Source organism: Lycium ferocissimum, chromosome 12 (assembly GCF_029784015.1).
Source record: "Lycium ferocissimum isolate CSIRO_LF1 chromosome 12, AGI_CSIRO_Lferr_CH_V1, whole genome shotgun sequence".
NCBI classification, from domain to species: domain Eukaryota; kingdom Viridiplantae; phylum Streptophyta; class Magnoliopsida; order Solanales; family Solanaceae; genus Lycium; species Lycium ferocissimum.
The window spans coordinates 33,822,333-33,838,317 of record NC_081353.1 but is presented as its reverse complement, the minus strand read 5'-3'; the positions used below and the strand labels follow the sequence as shown (position 1 = coordinate 33,838,317).

The 15,985-nt window shown below is 32.1% G+C and overlaps 1 long non-coding RNA gene across 1 annotated transcript; it reads left to right on the top strand.

Moving 5' to 3' along the window:
• Positions 1–2,798: 2,798 nt before the first annotated feature.
• Positions 2,799–3,324, top strand: LOC132041069 (uncharacterized). Its single transcript, XR_009410869.1, has 2 exons — positions 2,799–2,924; positions 3,037–3,324. It is a non-coding gene; the product is annotated as an uncharacterized LOC132041069 (long non-coding RNA).
• Positions 3,325–15,985: the final 12,661 nt, after the last annotated feature.

Below are 15,985 nucleotides of genomic sequence, written 5' to 3'. Positions count from 1 at the left end.
AAAGATTTAATTCCATCATATGTTTTAAATTTTTAAACTCCATTTTTTAATTATCACTAAAGTGATGATACATAAAATACATTTTTTATATGTTGCTATATATAATAACAATTAGAATGTTTTTAAAAGTTATTTTCAAAATACAAACTTTAAAGACTAGCTAATTAAAGTGAATAGACATGTTCGGCCCGTGCGATGTATTGCTAGTATTATATATAAGTGTCCAAGAGGGACTAACACAGCTGTGAATGCTTGTATCAAAAGTTTTATAAATTGTACACGCAATGAATGCTTGTACCAAAAGCTATATAAATTATACACTTTAACCGTACTACTTTTTTATCCCACGTGGACAAATGTCATAGTACCGAATATTTATTATCTTCTCATGTATACACGTATGAACTTCAATTTTAATTCTCTGACACATATTTATTTCCTCTGTGCACTTTTACTTGTTCACTTTTGACTTTTCACGTTCTTGCTGAATATTTTTCGTTCTAATATATATAAGTGTCCAAGAGGGACGAATACAACAACAACAAATTGTACAAAAAATTGTCTGAGTTGTTTACTAAATTTGGACTTATTTCAATTGTACTTAGTTTCTTTTCTTTTTTTTTCAATTGTGGGTCCACTTCATTTAACAAGTACTACTACTCCCTCCGTCCCAAAAGATTGTCTTCCTTTCCTTTTTAGTCTGTCCAAAAAAGATTGACACCTTTCTATATTTATAAACAATTTAACTTTATGAGATGATTTACAGCCACACAAATATCTAAGGCTTGTTTTGGAACACACATTTCAAAAGTCTTTATTTATTTCTTAAACTCTATGCTAAGTCAAACTAAGACAATTTTTTTGGGACGGAAGGGGTACTTGGTTTGCCACCTATTCTCTGCACACGTGTATTCCACTTTTACGTAATCATATTTCTTTAATTCTACACTTCATTTTATTACTCTATTATAGAAAGCACTTGAAATTGTACTCTAAGCAGGGACTAATATGTGTACATTTCAGAAGTTTAACATTAATTCTACATTTTGTGTGTTTACTTTTTAAGTCCCCATTTGTCCGCGGTATCTCAATTGTCCTTTCATTTCCTTCATTTGGCATATAGTCCATCTGTCTCAATTTAAGTGTCTAAGTTTGACTAGACACAGAGTTTAAGAAATAAAGATAGACTTTTGAATTTTGTGATTCTAAATTAAAAATGTGTATAATATAATAAAATATCCTTTGAATCTTGTGATTATAAACTTGACATGTAGGATATTTGAATCGTCAACTTACTAAATATAAACAGAGGCAGACATAACCAAAATAAGACAAATTTTAACAACAATTGAGAAATTAAGGGGGAAAATAAGAGGAAAAGAAACAAAATATGGAGACTCACTAAAGAGAATCGCAGTATCCTTTGCAAAATACAAAAACCATAAGGACTAACTAAAGTGAGTAACCAAATTAATTATATTGGACACTGATCATCGCACGGGCATAGTTTGCTAGTATATTACTGATAAAAGTCAAAGAAGTACGTACGTACTCTGCATGGGTGTGTGGTTATATTAATTCTAAAAGAAATATGCTCTCTGTTTTTTTGGTAATCCAGCATTAGACTAAACCCACCATAAAATCATGATCCCGACCAACCTGTTTAGGTTGCAGTTAATGACTCACTTATTTTATTAATTCAACTCATTTTGATCCGCTTAGTTCAGCTCATTTGAAAATTGGGTTGATATACAATCAAATTGACTCATGATAAACTTTGTTTTAATATTTTTTAAAAAGTCAATATTTTATTTTATATGTAATACATAGTCGTAATATAAGAAAAAAAGTTTTGTTAGGTACTCAAATAAATTATGAAAAACAAACAAAGAATTTAAAACTTAGTAAGAATTGGGCGGGTTGGATTATGACCTGACTTTTGTTAGATATTTTATAATATTTTGAGGTCTTAAATGAACAGACACATCTATTCATGAAAGGGTATGACTCTTCTGAAAAGTCATCTCTCAAAATCTGCATGTATAAGGACACTCTTAAAGTAGCATATAGAAAAATCTACATGTGTAACACGGACTTTGTTGTATCTTGAAGGAAATTGTTTATATTTTCCCCAATTTGTATACGGGCAATATCTCTTTAAGGAAAGTTGATTCTCCAGGCCTCAAAGTCATTATCTTCTTCGATATGCTTAGCTATTTTTCTAACAGTTTTTAGCCCATTTCAGCCCAAACTGTTTCAGCCGAAGTAACTTTTGGACGGATCAATGAATCTCTTATTTATCAACTCGGCCCATTTTGACATGATTAATTTTTGCCCAACGGGCCACACCTCTACATACAATCAATATTCTAACAGAATATTGCTAATTACAAAAGTACACTCATATATATCACACTATGTAATTCCAACTTCAATATGCTTAGTGGGAAAACACCAAACTTGCTATTGAATGGTTTAATACAGTTTACTAAGATTTTCATATAGTAAGAAGTCAAATTATTGTAATCTTGTCAGCCTTTAATTTGACCAGTGGTAAGCTGATTAATGAATTTGCTCATAATCAAATGTGAAGGTCAAACTTGCTATTAAATAATTTAATACGGTTTGGTAAGATTTTCATATAGTACGAAGTCAAATTATTGTAAAGTCAAATTATTGTAATCTTATCAGCCTTTGACCAATGCAAAGTTGATTAAAGAATTTGCACATTATAAATGTGAAGGTGCATGATCTTTTAGTATTTAAAAGGCTGAACAAAGTGCAAATAATGCCATAGCTTTTGTAAGAATTTCTTTTAATCAAACACTAGTCGATAGTCATCATGATGAAGGGTGTTGCAACAAAGAATTTTCATCTTTTGAGGACTATCTTTTTGCTATACTCCATTTTAATAGTGACAGAAGGTAATTTCCCCCTCTTTCATTGGTCATAACTATTTCATCTTAAAAATATAAAATAGTGATAGTGATAATTTCTTTTTTTTTTTTTTTTTTCCTATTCATTTGTTTTACTTAGCAGCAGGAATTGGAAGAAGAGAATTAATTGGAACAAAACAAGCTTATGCAAGTGAAACAAAGCCTTTTGAAATGGAGAAAAATACAAACTCTCAAGTTGATGATTCTATAGTGATTGACTATACACCAGTTCATACATCGCCGGAAAGTTCACCACATGGTCTACTACCATCTACGTAGTGATGTACGCACAAATTTTAATAAGCAATGTCGATATTTAATAAGATTCTCAACGCGCTTGTTGTAAGAGAGGAAATGAGATCTCTTGCTCTCTTACAATTTGAATAGAGAAATATAATCTTTTCAGATCTCTTATATGTTTCTTTTCCAGATATCTTATGCGTAAAAAATAAAGATCTTTTGTAAAAGGATCATATAACTAAATTTTTGTAAAGGACTAAAAAATCACTTCTCCCGTCGGAAGCAGACTTTGTCCCTATTTATCAGTCTTCTTAGGTGATTGGGTTAAACATGGGCGGATCAAAACGGGTTAAGTCAATAAACGGATCAAGAACTCATGAGCGGATCAAAACGGGTTAAATCAATAAACGGATCAAGAACTAATCGGCGCTAAGTTTACTTGGGTCAACATGGATTGGGTCAAAATGAGTCAAACAACGGGTCATAACCTAATCCGACAAAAAGACCCCCAACTTCCCCTTCTTTATATTTAATATTTTTTTTATATTTTACTCCATTTGGTTGATCGATTCATATTTGGAAGATTACAAGGACAGTGCCATTTATTGGAAGATTACAAGGCCAGTGCCATTTAACAGAAAATTGACTAAACGAGGGGTACCAATTAATCCCTGTAAGGTATTTTATAAATGCCTAACACAGAATTTTTCTAAAAGGGATGTCGAAGCTGAATGTAATGTAGAAAATAGTATACCAATGAAAAACCAAAGTTGCGCAAATGAATAGAATTAGCTAAAAATAAAAATAAAATAAAAAAGAGAGAGAGAGAGAGAAGAAGAAATGATTAAGGACTAAGAATCTTCACTGGTGAAAAAAAATCTTTTGGCAGCTCACGAAAACATAACAGTAAGTTACACATGGGTCATGCTTTTAACCCTTCGGATTACACTATTTTAACCCGTTTTAACCCAATAGTTTAATGGGTCATTTTGAGTTCAATCTGTTGGGTCAAGTCAATAAACGGGTCATAACCCAATTTAATCAAACTTGAGGGGGTTGGGCTGGTTACTTACACAAATAGCTACCTTTTAATAGCTTTTAACAAGTTATAGCTACAAGTTGAAGATTCTGATTAAAGTGACTTTTGGCTGTATTTCAGTTGAATCTCGCGTTTTTAAAATACAGTGAAATACAGCGAAATACAGAGCGATTTTTGAGTAAAAAATGGCTATATTTATGGCAATAAAAATCTTTTTCAAATTATATGGTAATTTGTATTAATGGTTCCATGATTCTCGCAAACCTTATGAGGTTCCATTACAGCTAACGTCTATCAATCAAAATCACTCCATTCAAAAGTTTTTGAATTCAAAAAAACTTAGCATCTTCTCTTTCCAAAAATACAGTAAAATTTTCTTTAATCTTTGAAATTTTTTCAACAATCTGATTCGAGCTAATACACTCTGTAATTCACAAATGAGTGATTTCACATTGTCGTAGTGAAGAACTGTTGAAAAATTTGATTATCAACAAGGTAATTTTGATTTCATTCTAATTTTTTTTTTTTTTTGAAATACAGTGAAATACACGGACATACAAAATCGGATTGAGTAAAAATAGGCTATATTTTTTAAACAAATTCTTCTTTTTCTTTTTAAATGGTAAATTAAATTAAATCAATCATATTTCACGCATAACGGCTGATGTTTCTATAAAAACTCACGTCTTTCTCTCCCCCTATTACTCCACTCTAAATAGAAATACGCTAAAATATATTGAAATGCACATAATCAATGGCAAAAATAATACACCAAAAATATACTGAAATTAGATAAAACACAGTGAAGTACACATAATCAATGGCAAAAATAATACACTGAAATACACTAAAATATACTGAAAATTAAATATACTATTTGTTAATACACAGAAATACATTAAAATATTTTATCAAACACTAGATGGGCATGAAGCTCCACAACTCTCATCAATGATGTCTCTACACGAACAACCTATTCTCTTGCTCCTAGATGATGCTACAATATCATATTGATATAATCAATACTATTCTTCATCACTCATAAGATAAACAACATCACATGATGACCAAACATAAGAAGAATTTTCCTCTTCTTTTGGCCCATCCATGGAGATTTAACAGACCAATTGTCATGGCTGAGCTTCGACCATTGGCTGGAGATCCTCCACTGCTTTCCTTGTTGCCACTTCCTCCACCACCAACAACAATCACGACAACCACATTTCTCTCTCCAAATTATTCAATTCCAAACTTTTAGAAATACTTCCAAATACAAAAAAATATACATTGAAATACAATGAAATATGGTTAATTGTTTAAAAAATATAAAATTGTAATATGTATATATACAATGGAATACAATAAAATATATCAGAAACTGTTTCATAAATTAGAAATATATTGAAATACAACGAAATATACTGAAACAGTACACTGAAATATATTGAAACATTTTATCAAACACTTGGTGGGCATGAAGTTCCACAACTCTCATCGGAGGTGAAGTATGCGTTGAATTCATACCGGAGGGGCGGTATCAGTGAGAGAAGGGAATTAGCAATATTTTACAAAATCATCATCGCCTCTTTCAAGCCACCGATTATACTCACCAGGCACCAGCACCACTTCCACCAACTCCACTGGCAGCATTCAGTGCTCAGGCGAAAGCGTTAAAAAAAAAAAAAAAAAAAAAAAAAAAAACTTTATGTAACAACAATGAAGAAATTGCACGGATTGCCCTTCAAAAGGAGCTGAACTTTAATTTTTGCATTTCAAATGCCAAATAAGTTGTTTATAATACTCCCTCTGTTAAAACAGATCTGGGAGTGAGATAGGTAACGGAGAGAGAGAAAGAGAAGGGTGAGAGAGATAAAGAGAGGGGTGAGATCTCATGGACCGTGTATTTAGAGATAGAATAGCTAATGGACCGTTTATTTAGGAGATGAGGAAACACAGTAATTGAAATATAATTGGGTAGCTATTAAATATAATTTTAGAATAATATAGCTGCTAAAATTAAATATTAAATAAGATGGTTATTATTCATAATTAAGTCTTAGGGATAGTTATAGCAAGTAAATTTTCCTACAAAAAATGGGTTGATTTGGCCACCCCTACTAATATTAGCATTTTTAAGGTTACAAAGGTACGGTAAAATGGCTCTCTTATTTTCAGCAGCAAATTCATTTGTTTTTTCCATATAAATGATAGTCTAATGAACTCTAGTTAGTGAAAAAATCAGCGCCACCAGTTTTACAAACAACGTTTTCTAAACAAATTTCAAGTCAACTATTTTGGGGCATCATTAATCCAACAAGCATGGAAGATGGAACAATATATGCTGTAAATATTAAACAATCATTTGAAACCGTTATTCCAGTCCCAGATTTAGTGTTTCTTCAATATCTTCAAAACAGTACCTTTTGTGAGGTAATAACAACAGTTGGAACAGATACAACAACAACAACAAGCCCAGTAGAATCCCACCATGTGAAGTGCAGGGAAGGAGTAGGTGTCTGTACGGGCAATCCCCACCTTAAAAGGTAGGGCGGCTGTTGGAGCAGATGTGCTGGAATTATAACTCTTAAGATTTTCTGCAAATAATACTTTATAACTTATGATATGATGCACTGACACAATGCATCATGCTTTTCATTATAAAATACACCATAGAGCTAGCTACCAAGATACATAAAACTTCGAGGACATTATCCACTTCAATTCTTCTCTAAACACTCTTTGGACATTTTTCTCCTCCACTGTGGCTTTTACAGAAACACCAAGTAACATGTAACATAATTTACTTATTCTTTTAAAATAAAGACAAAAATAAAAAAAGGATAAGCACAGTTCCAAAAAGATATACAAAAAATTCTTGCATCAAAGGCATCAGACAGAAGACATGTTGTCACTTCCCTTTGATATTTTAATGGACAAATAACAAGATGCAACCTCAACAAGTATAAGCTTGATATATTGTAGCTAATCCAACTATGACACAAGTATTAAGAAACACCTGAAATCTTGCTTTCTTATTTTACAACACTTAGGGGTCGTTTGGTGCATGGTATAAGCTGGGATATCCCAGCACTAATTTTTTGTACCATGTTTGGTAGAAGGTATAAATTTATCCTGGGATAAATTTATACCTTGTACCAAACAAGGTATAAAATGCATCTCATCCCAAGAGATGGGATATCCCTTCTTATCCCACTTATATTGGATAAATTAGTCCCGGGATTATAATCCCGGGATAATTTTGGCTACCTACCAAATGACCCCTTAGGGACAAGAAAAATCTAGTCTTGAAATTAACATGGTTATGGATTGCGGAAGGCTTTGTGTGAAACATAAAACTTTTCTTCAATATTTGTCGTCGACCTTTGAGTGAGCAAGCATCTTATTCTACTTAAGACCCTAGTTCCAAAGACATTTTTTACTACTTGAGACCCTAGTTTGATGTGAGCACACAACATTCTTGCATCAAAGGCATCACACAAAAGCCATGGTGTCATCAAGCAAGAGTAGGCTTAGCACATTATAGCCTATGTTACTCGGACTCTTCAAAAATATTAACGGGTGCATGTCGGACACTCAAAGTAGTGCATTTTTGGAGAATCTGACACGAGTGAGGCAACAAAAGTAACGAGTCCACGTAACTTGGATTATACCTATAATCGAAACAATGGATTGATACACACTAACTATACTGCTAATATTAAGGAACACCTGAAACCTTGCTTTCTTGTTTTACAAGACTTGAGGATAAGAAAAATCTAGTCCTGAAATTAACATGGTTATGGATTGCGGAAGGCTTCACGTGAAACATAAAGCTTTTCTTCAATATTTGTTGTCGAACTCTGAGTATTGCTTCCATCAAAAGAGCAAGCATCTTCTTCTATTGCTAGCCTGTGTTTCACATAAAACCTTTGGCAACCAACAACCATGCAAAATATTGAAAAATAAAGAAAGCAAGTTCAAGATAGTTTGCAGCATATAGTCCAATCACACTTACGAAACAGCCTCCCTAAGGTAGGGGTAAGGTCTGCGTACACTCTATCCTCCTCAGACCCCACATTGTGGGATTTATTGGGTATGTTGTTATTGTTGTTGTAGTCCAATAACACTTACACAATGTTCTACATATTGGAACAGACACTTCAACTTTTACAAGATAAGAAAGTATTATATATATTTATGCAATTTAGAGTTCGAGATCTTTAGAAGAGGAAAGGTTGATGGATCGCAATCAAATTTGCCTTAAATCTTACATAGAAAAATTTATACATATATATGACCACACAAAAATATTTTTGTATCCTTAATAGGACTACAAGAGTATTCCTCACTTATTATCAAGGCAATGACATTTGGCAATTTAACAAAAATATGGAGAATAGCTACACAACTATTAACACTAAATATAATTCCAAAAAGATACTTTAAAGACAAAATAAAGAAAACACAAAATAGTTCCAAGAAGATAAAATAAAGAAAACACAAAATAGTTCCAAGAAGATACTTTTAAATTCTCAATCCTTAGTTCAGATGTGAGCACACAAAATTCTTACATCTACGCCATTAGATAGAAGGCAAGTTGTCGCTTCCCTTTGAAAAGGACAAATAGAAAGATGCAACCTCAACAAGTATTTGATAAATTGTAGCTAATCCAAACAATTCATGGATATTTTGGGACTATGCTACAAATATTAAGAAACATCTAAAGCCTTGCTTTCTTATTTTACAACACTTAAGAGGACAAGAAAAATCTTGTCCTAAAATTAACACGATTATGGATTGCAGAAGGCTTCGTGTGAAACATAAAAGCTTTTGTTATCATTTGTCCCTGACCCTTGAGTATTGCTTCCATCAAAAGAGCAAGTATCTTCTTCTATTTCTTGCCTGTGTGTTTCACATAAAACCCTATGCAACCCACAACCATGCAAAATGTTGAAAAATAAAGACAGCAAGTTCTAGATATTTTGCATAATACATGTAGTTTCAATACACACATGCTTACACAATGTTCTACATCAATTGGATAGCACACTTCAATTTTTACAAAATGAGAAAGTGCACAAGTTGTAGTTTCGACAACTCTTTCAAAGACAAAAATTTGGTAGATTGCATAGTCATGTTTGGCTTAAATTTTGCATAGAAAATTTTATATACGATCATGCACAAATATTTTTGTATCCTTAATAGGATTGCAATACTCTCCAATTATCAAGGCATAGAAATGGAATCACACTTTTCAATTTAACAAAACTATGGAAGAATAGTTACACAAATATTAATAGTAAATAACTCTAATCCAAACAATGCATGGATATACTCCCACTATGCTACAAATATTAAAAAACATCTAAAGCCTTGCTTTCTTATTCTACAAGACTAAGGACAAGATAATTCTAGTCCCAAAATTAACATGGTTATGGATCGCAGAGGGGTTTCATGTGAAATGTAAAGCGATATCTTTTGTTGTTGACCTTCTTTGACTATTTCTTCCATCAAAAGAGTAGGTATTTTCTATTGCTAGCTTCCATCATTTCACATAAACCCCTCTGCGACCCATAACCATACTAAATGTTGTAAAACAAAGAAAGCAAGTTCCAAATGTTTTGCATAATACATGTAGCTTAGTTCTCTCAACTCATACAATCTCCATTCTATATATTTATGCAATTTGGAGTTAAACCAATCATTTTTTTTTTCCAACAAGGTAACATATTTGTAGTTCTACCAATTTTTAGCACAGAAAAAAAAAAAAAGATTGATGGATATCACAACCAGACCTGGCTAACTATTGCATAAAAAAATTAATAACTAATAACACAAACACATTTAAGCATTTATTACGACAATATATGTAGAGTCATCACCAGTTAACAGGGGCAGATCTATAAATTTATGTGTAAGAATTTACTAAAATTACAATAAACAATATATACGAATACATAACTTTAAAAATATAATGAGTTAACCTTACGATTAAACTCATAGAGTTTAAATTATAGATCTGCCTCTATCAATTAACACAGCAATAGAAAAGCAAAAAAAAAAAATCAACTAATTTAGTAAGTAGGGTGTATATTACAAAAAGACTAACAGTAACACCTCTAAACACAAATATATTAATAACCAAGATGTTAAATTATTCACTTGTATTGAAAACCAAACAAAGACTTAACATAGTGCTCTATATAATGAAAATGAAAAATAACTTAAACAAAAATTGAAACATACCAATATGCGGCGGCCAAGTGAAATTTAGGGTTATGAGAGCGTAAGGACTAAGAGTGGAGCTTTTATAGAGCAGAATAGGTCCTTGCACTTTTTAAGATTTTGTAAATTTACCTCTCAAAACTATTTATCTATCAATTAGCCCTTCTTTACTTTTGGCTAAACACATAAATAGCCCCTATATATACATCATACATGGTCTGAATTTTACAGGAGTTTAGGATCTTTTGCAGCCTATATATACGTGATTTTCCTTTTTGAATAATTTTCTTCCCCTTAGGCTTTCTACGTTAAATTTGTTTGTTCTTTTTTGCTATTATTGCTCAAATTCGCATCGTCTTGGTAACAATTACGACATAATCAAGAACGTGTTTGATGTAAATGTTGCTGGCACCTTTTGCGCGAAACATGCTGCTAGAATGATGATTGCTGTCAAGAGAGGTGTCATTGTTTTCAGTGCAAGTATGCTGACAGCAGTTTATGGTGATTCACCACACTTATACGGCCTCAAAGAATGCAATTTGGGGACTTTCCAAGAACCTCGGTGTCTAATTAGGAAAGTATGGAATAAGAGTTACTCCTTTCGTTCACTTTTACTTGTTCAATATTTTAAAAATAAATTTTCACTTTTACTTGCCACTGCATATCAAGATAAGACCATTTTTTTTTCCTGTTTTACCTACAGTATTAAATACTCGCTTTAAATCATTTTTCAAATCCAATAAAAATATGCACCGATTAATATGGGTACATTGATAAATTTATTATTTCTTAAATAGTGTGAAAAATCTAAAGTGAATAAGTAAAAGTGAACGGAGGGAATAATTGTGTTTCTCGTGATGGAATTGGCACACCAATGGCGTTAAATGCACTTGGGAATATGGTTGATAGACAAATGGTTGAGAAGTAATTTGCAGAAGGGGGAAATTAAGGAGCTTTACCGGATGAAGAAGTGGCAAAGGCAGTGTTACACTTGGCAAGTGATGATTCCAATTATGTGAGTGGTTTGAACCTAATTCCCTGATGGTTGCATAGGCATAGCACCACTAATGTGGCTAGGGGTGTTTACGATTTGGTTAAAAACCAATTCAAACCGCAAACCAAACCAAATTGATAATTATTTGAGTTTGATTTGGTTTGATTTTATTACAAACAAACCGAAGAAAAAATTGAACCAAATCGACTAAATAATATACACAATTTTTATAATTATATATACAGTATATTAGTTTTTATAAATAATTTTAAATACTTTGTGTACTTTTTCATCAAAATTTCCTTTTTCTATTAGGCTAATGAACTTTACACAATAAGCCCATTTATCAAAAGAATTCCATGAATCCGAACTTATTTATTCAAAGAAACGACTATGAGATTTAATTGAGAAAAGTTATATTTCTTATAAAATTTATTTACTTAATTAAAGTTCATAGATTTTAAAACATTTTCTCCATAATCCAAGAAATTTAATGTCCACACAATAAAAGGATCATAATGAATTGCAAGTTGAAAAAAGATCAATGGAAAAAAATTATTTTCTCCATAATTCAAGAAATTTAAAACTCACACAATAAAAGGATAATAATGAATTGTAGGTTGAAAAAAGATCAATGAAAAAAAATCTTTTCTAACCGTACGAGAATAATGAAAGAGAGAAATATCATTATATTTCTTAAAAACCGAACCAAATCGATAAATATGCATTATATTTGATTTGATTTAATTTTAATAATTTAAAAATCCACAGAGTTAATTTAATTTTGGTTTTAACCAGAAACTGACCATGATCGCCCCTACCAATTATGATTCACCCGATGTGGAATACTATTATCCTTGGTTGTGTTGATACTTGCACATTGGATACTTCGCAAATTTGATTAAATATTTGGATGCAGAAGCCGGTATTTAAAAATTTGAGAGAGTTGATTCAACTGCAGTGCTCATTAACACATTGTAACAAAAGATACCGATTTTTACAATTAAAAGGTAAGATTTGCTTTTCCCAAAGTCCCACTCCCAATAACCGGTTAAACGCCTACTCAAACCCACCCAGCCACCCCTAACAAAAAGAATATTACACTGCTTGTAGGCCTCTGTTATAGGCCCATTTAAGGGAGTTCATTCCCCAATGGTCCATATTCCATCTTGCCAAATCAAAATACATACGAAAATGTCTAAAATTGCCCGTGGTTCGGATGATGTGACGACTAGTCTACTTTGATTTATATGACTTAGGATTGGCTAAGTAGATAGTGGCCCATTAAGTACCAATTAATAATCTATCACTAGATAGCTTAAGTGTACCAATTAATAATCTATCACTAGATAGCTTCCACCTCCCACCGTGGCACAAGTTCAATCCGTCAACGAATTTGCTTCTAGTTTAATTGGGTGTCGTTTTACCCTTATAAAGATTTTGTAATTGCCTCCTTCAATTTAGGACAAGAAAAATCCAGTCCTGGAATTAACATAACATGGTTATGGATTTGCGGAAGGCTTTGTGTGAAACATAAAGCTTTTCTTCAGCATCTGCCGTTGACCTTTGAGTGGCAAGCATCTTCTTCGCCTATCTTTCACATAAAACCCTCTATAACCCACAACCATGCAAAATGTTGAAAAATAAAGAGAGCATGTTTCCCGATAATTTGCATAATACATGTAGTCTAGTCCACACGCTTAGATAATGTTCTACATATTGGAAGACTTTACATACTAAATAGGAATACAAGATGATTCCTCAAGGCATATAAAGGCATTAACATCTTGCAATTTAACAAATAAATGGAGAATAGCTACACAACTATTTTTTTGAGAAACTGGTACTGAAATGGCTACACAAATATTAACCGTAGTTAACTCCTAAAAGATATTTTAAAGACAATAATGAAGAAAACACAAGCATAGTTCCAAAAAGACATTTTTAAATACTTGATCCTTAGTTTAGACGTAAGCATACTAAATTCTTGCATCAAAGGCCTTAGATATAAAGCAAGCTGTCACTCTCCTTTGATATTCCAATGAACAAATACAAGATGCAGCCTCAACAAGTGTCCGCTTGATGCCTTATAGCTAATCTAAACAATGCATGGATATACACCAACTATGTTGCAAATATTAAGAAACACCTGAAACCTTGCTTTCTTAATTTTACGACACTTGGGACAAGAAAAACCTAGTCCTGAAATTAACATGGTTATGGATTGCAGAAGGATTTGCGTGAAACATAAAGCTTTTCTTCAATGCTTGTCACTGAACTTTGAGTATTGCTTCCATCAAAATAGCAAGTATTTTCTTCTATTGCTAGCTTCTGTTTCACATAAAACCCTCTGCAACCCACAACCATGCCAAATGTCGAAAAATAAAGAAAGCAAGTTCGAGGTATTTTGCATAATACATGTAGTTTAGTTCACATATGCTTACACAACATTTTACAAGTTGGAACAGACACTTCAACTTTTACAAAATAAAAAAGTACTACATATTTATGAAATTTGAAGTTCCAATCTTTAGTAGAGCAAAGGTTGATGGATGGCACAAACAAATTTGGCTTAAATTTTGCATAGAAAATTTTATATATGATCACGCACGACTATTTTTGTATCCTTAATAGGACTACATGAGGACTTGTCACCAATTATTAAGGCATATAAAGGCAATGACATCTGCAATTTAACAAAAATATGGAGAATAGCTACACAAATATTAACACTAAATAACTCCAAAAGATATTTTAAAGACAAAAATAAAGAAAACACAAGCATAGTTCCAAAAAGATAATTCTAAATACTCAATACCTTAGTCTAGATGTGAGCACACAAACACAAAATTCTGGCATCAAAGGCATCAGATAGCAAGCATGTTGTCACTTTGCTATGAGATTCTACCGGACAAATAACAAGATGCAACCTCAACAATTATAAGCTTGATACATTGTAGCTAATTTAAACAGCACATGGATATACTCAGACTATGCTGCAAATATTAAGAAACATCTAAAACCTTGCTTTCTTATTTCACAACACTTGCCTAGTGTTTCACATAAAATGCTCCGCAACCCACAACCACCCAAAATGTTGAAAAATAAAGAAAGCAAGCTCTAGATATTTTGCATAATACACGTTGTTTAATACGCACTCGCTTACACAATTTTCTACATCAATTGGACAAACACTTCCCAACTTTTACACAATGAGAAAAAAATATACATGTTGGAGTTCGACAAATCCATTGAAGAGAAAAAGTTGGTGGATTGCATAGTCAAATTTAGCTTAAATTTTGCATAGAGAAATTTATATATGATCATGCACAAATACTTTTGTATCCTTGCAGGACTACAACTACAACTGGACTCCTCTCCACTAATAAAGGAATAGAAATGCAATCACATCTCGCAATTTAACAAAACTATGGAAAATAGCTACACAAATATTAATACTAGTAAATAACTCTAATCCAAACAATGCATGGATATACTCCAACTATGCTACAAACATTAAACAAACATCTAAAACCTTGCTTTCTTATTCTACGACACTCGAGGACAAGAATATTCTAGTCCCAAAATTAACATGGTTATGGATTGCTGAGGGTTTCATGTGAAACATAAAGCTTTTCTTCAATGTTTGTCGATGACCTCTGAGTATTGCTTCAATCAAAAGAGCAAGCATCTTCTTATATTGCTAGCCTGTGTTTCACATAAAACACCCAGCAACCCACAACCATGCTAAATGTTGAAAAATAAAGAAAGCAAGTTCCAAATGGTTTGCATAACACATGTAGCTTAGTTCTCAAATCTCTATTCTATATATATCATGCAATTTGGAGTTCTACAATTCTTTAGAAAAAAATAATAATAATTGTTTTATATCACAACCAGATCTTGCATATAAAAACTAATAACTGATTACATAATAAATATTTTGGCATTTAATAGGACTATAGGAGGATTCATCACCAGTTAACTGGGGCAGATCTATAAAATTATGTGTATATACGAACCCATAACTTTATTAAAATATAATGAGTTAATGCTAAGAACCTTAAAAATTGAACCCATAGAGTTTAAGTTATAGATCTGCCTCTGAAATTAAGGTGGCAATAAAACAACAATCAGATCAACCAATTTAGTAAAGTATGGTGTATATTACAAAAATACTAACAGCAAAAACTGTAAACTCAGATATATTAATAACCAAGATGTAAAATTATTCAGTTGTATTGAAAATCATAGACTTAACATAGTGCTCTATATAATGATAATGAAAATGAAAAATAACTTAAACAAAATTGAAACATACCAATATGCGGCGGCCAAGTGAAATTTAGGGCTATGAGGGCTTCAGGTATAAGAGTGGAGCTTTTATAGAGCAGAATAGGTCCTTGCACTTTTTAAAATTTTGTAAATTTACCTCTCAAAACTATTTATTTATCAATTAGCCCTTCTTTTCTTTTGGCTAAACACATAAATAGCCCCTTAAACTTGATATTAAATGTCAGTTTGACACACTAACTTTTTTAATGGTTATTT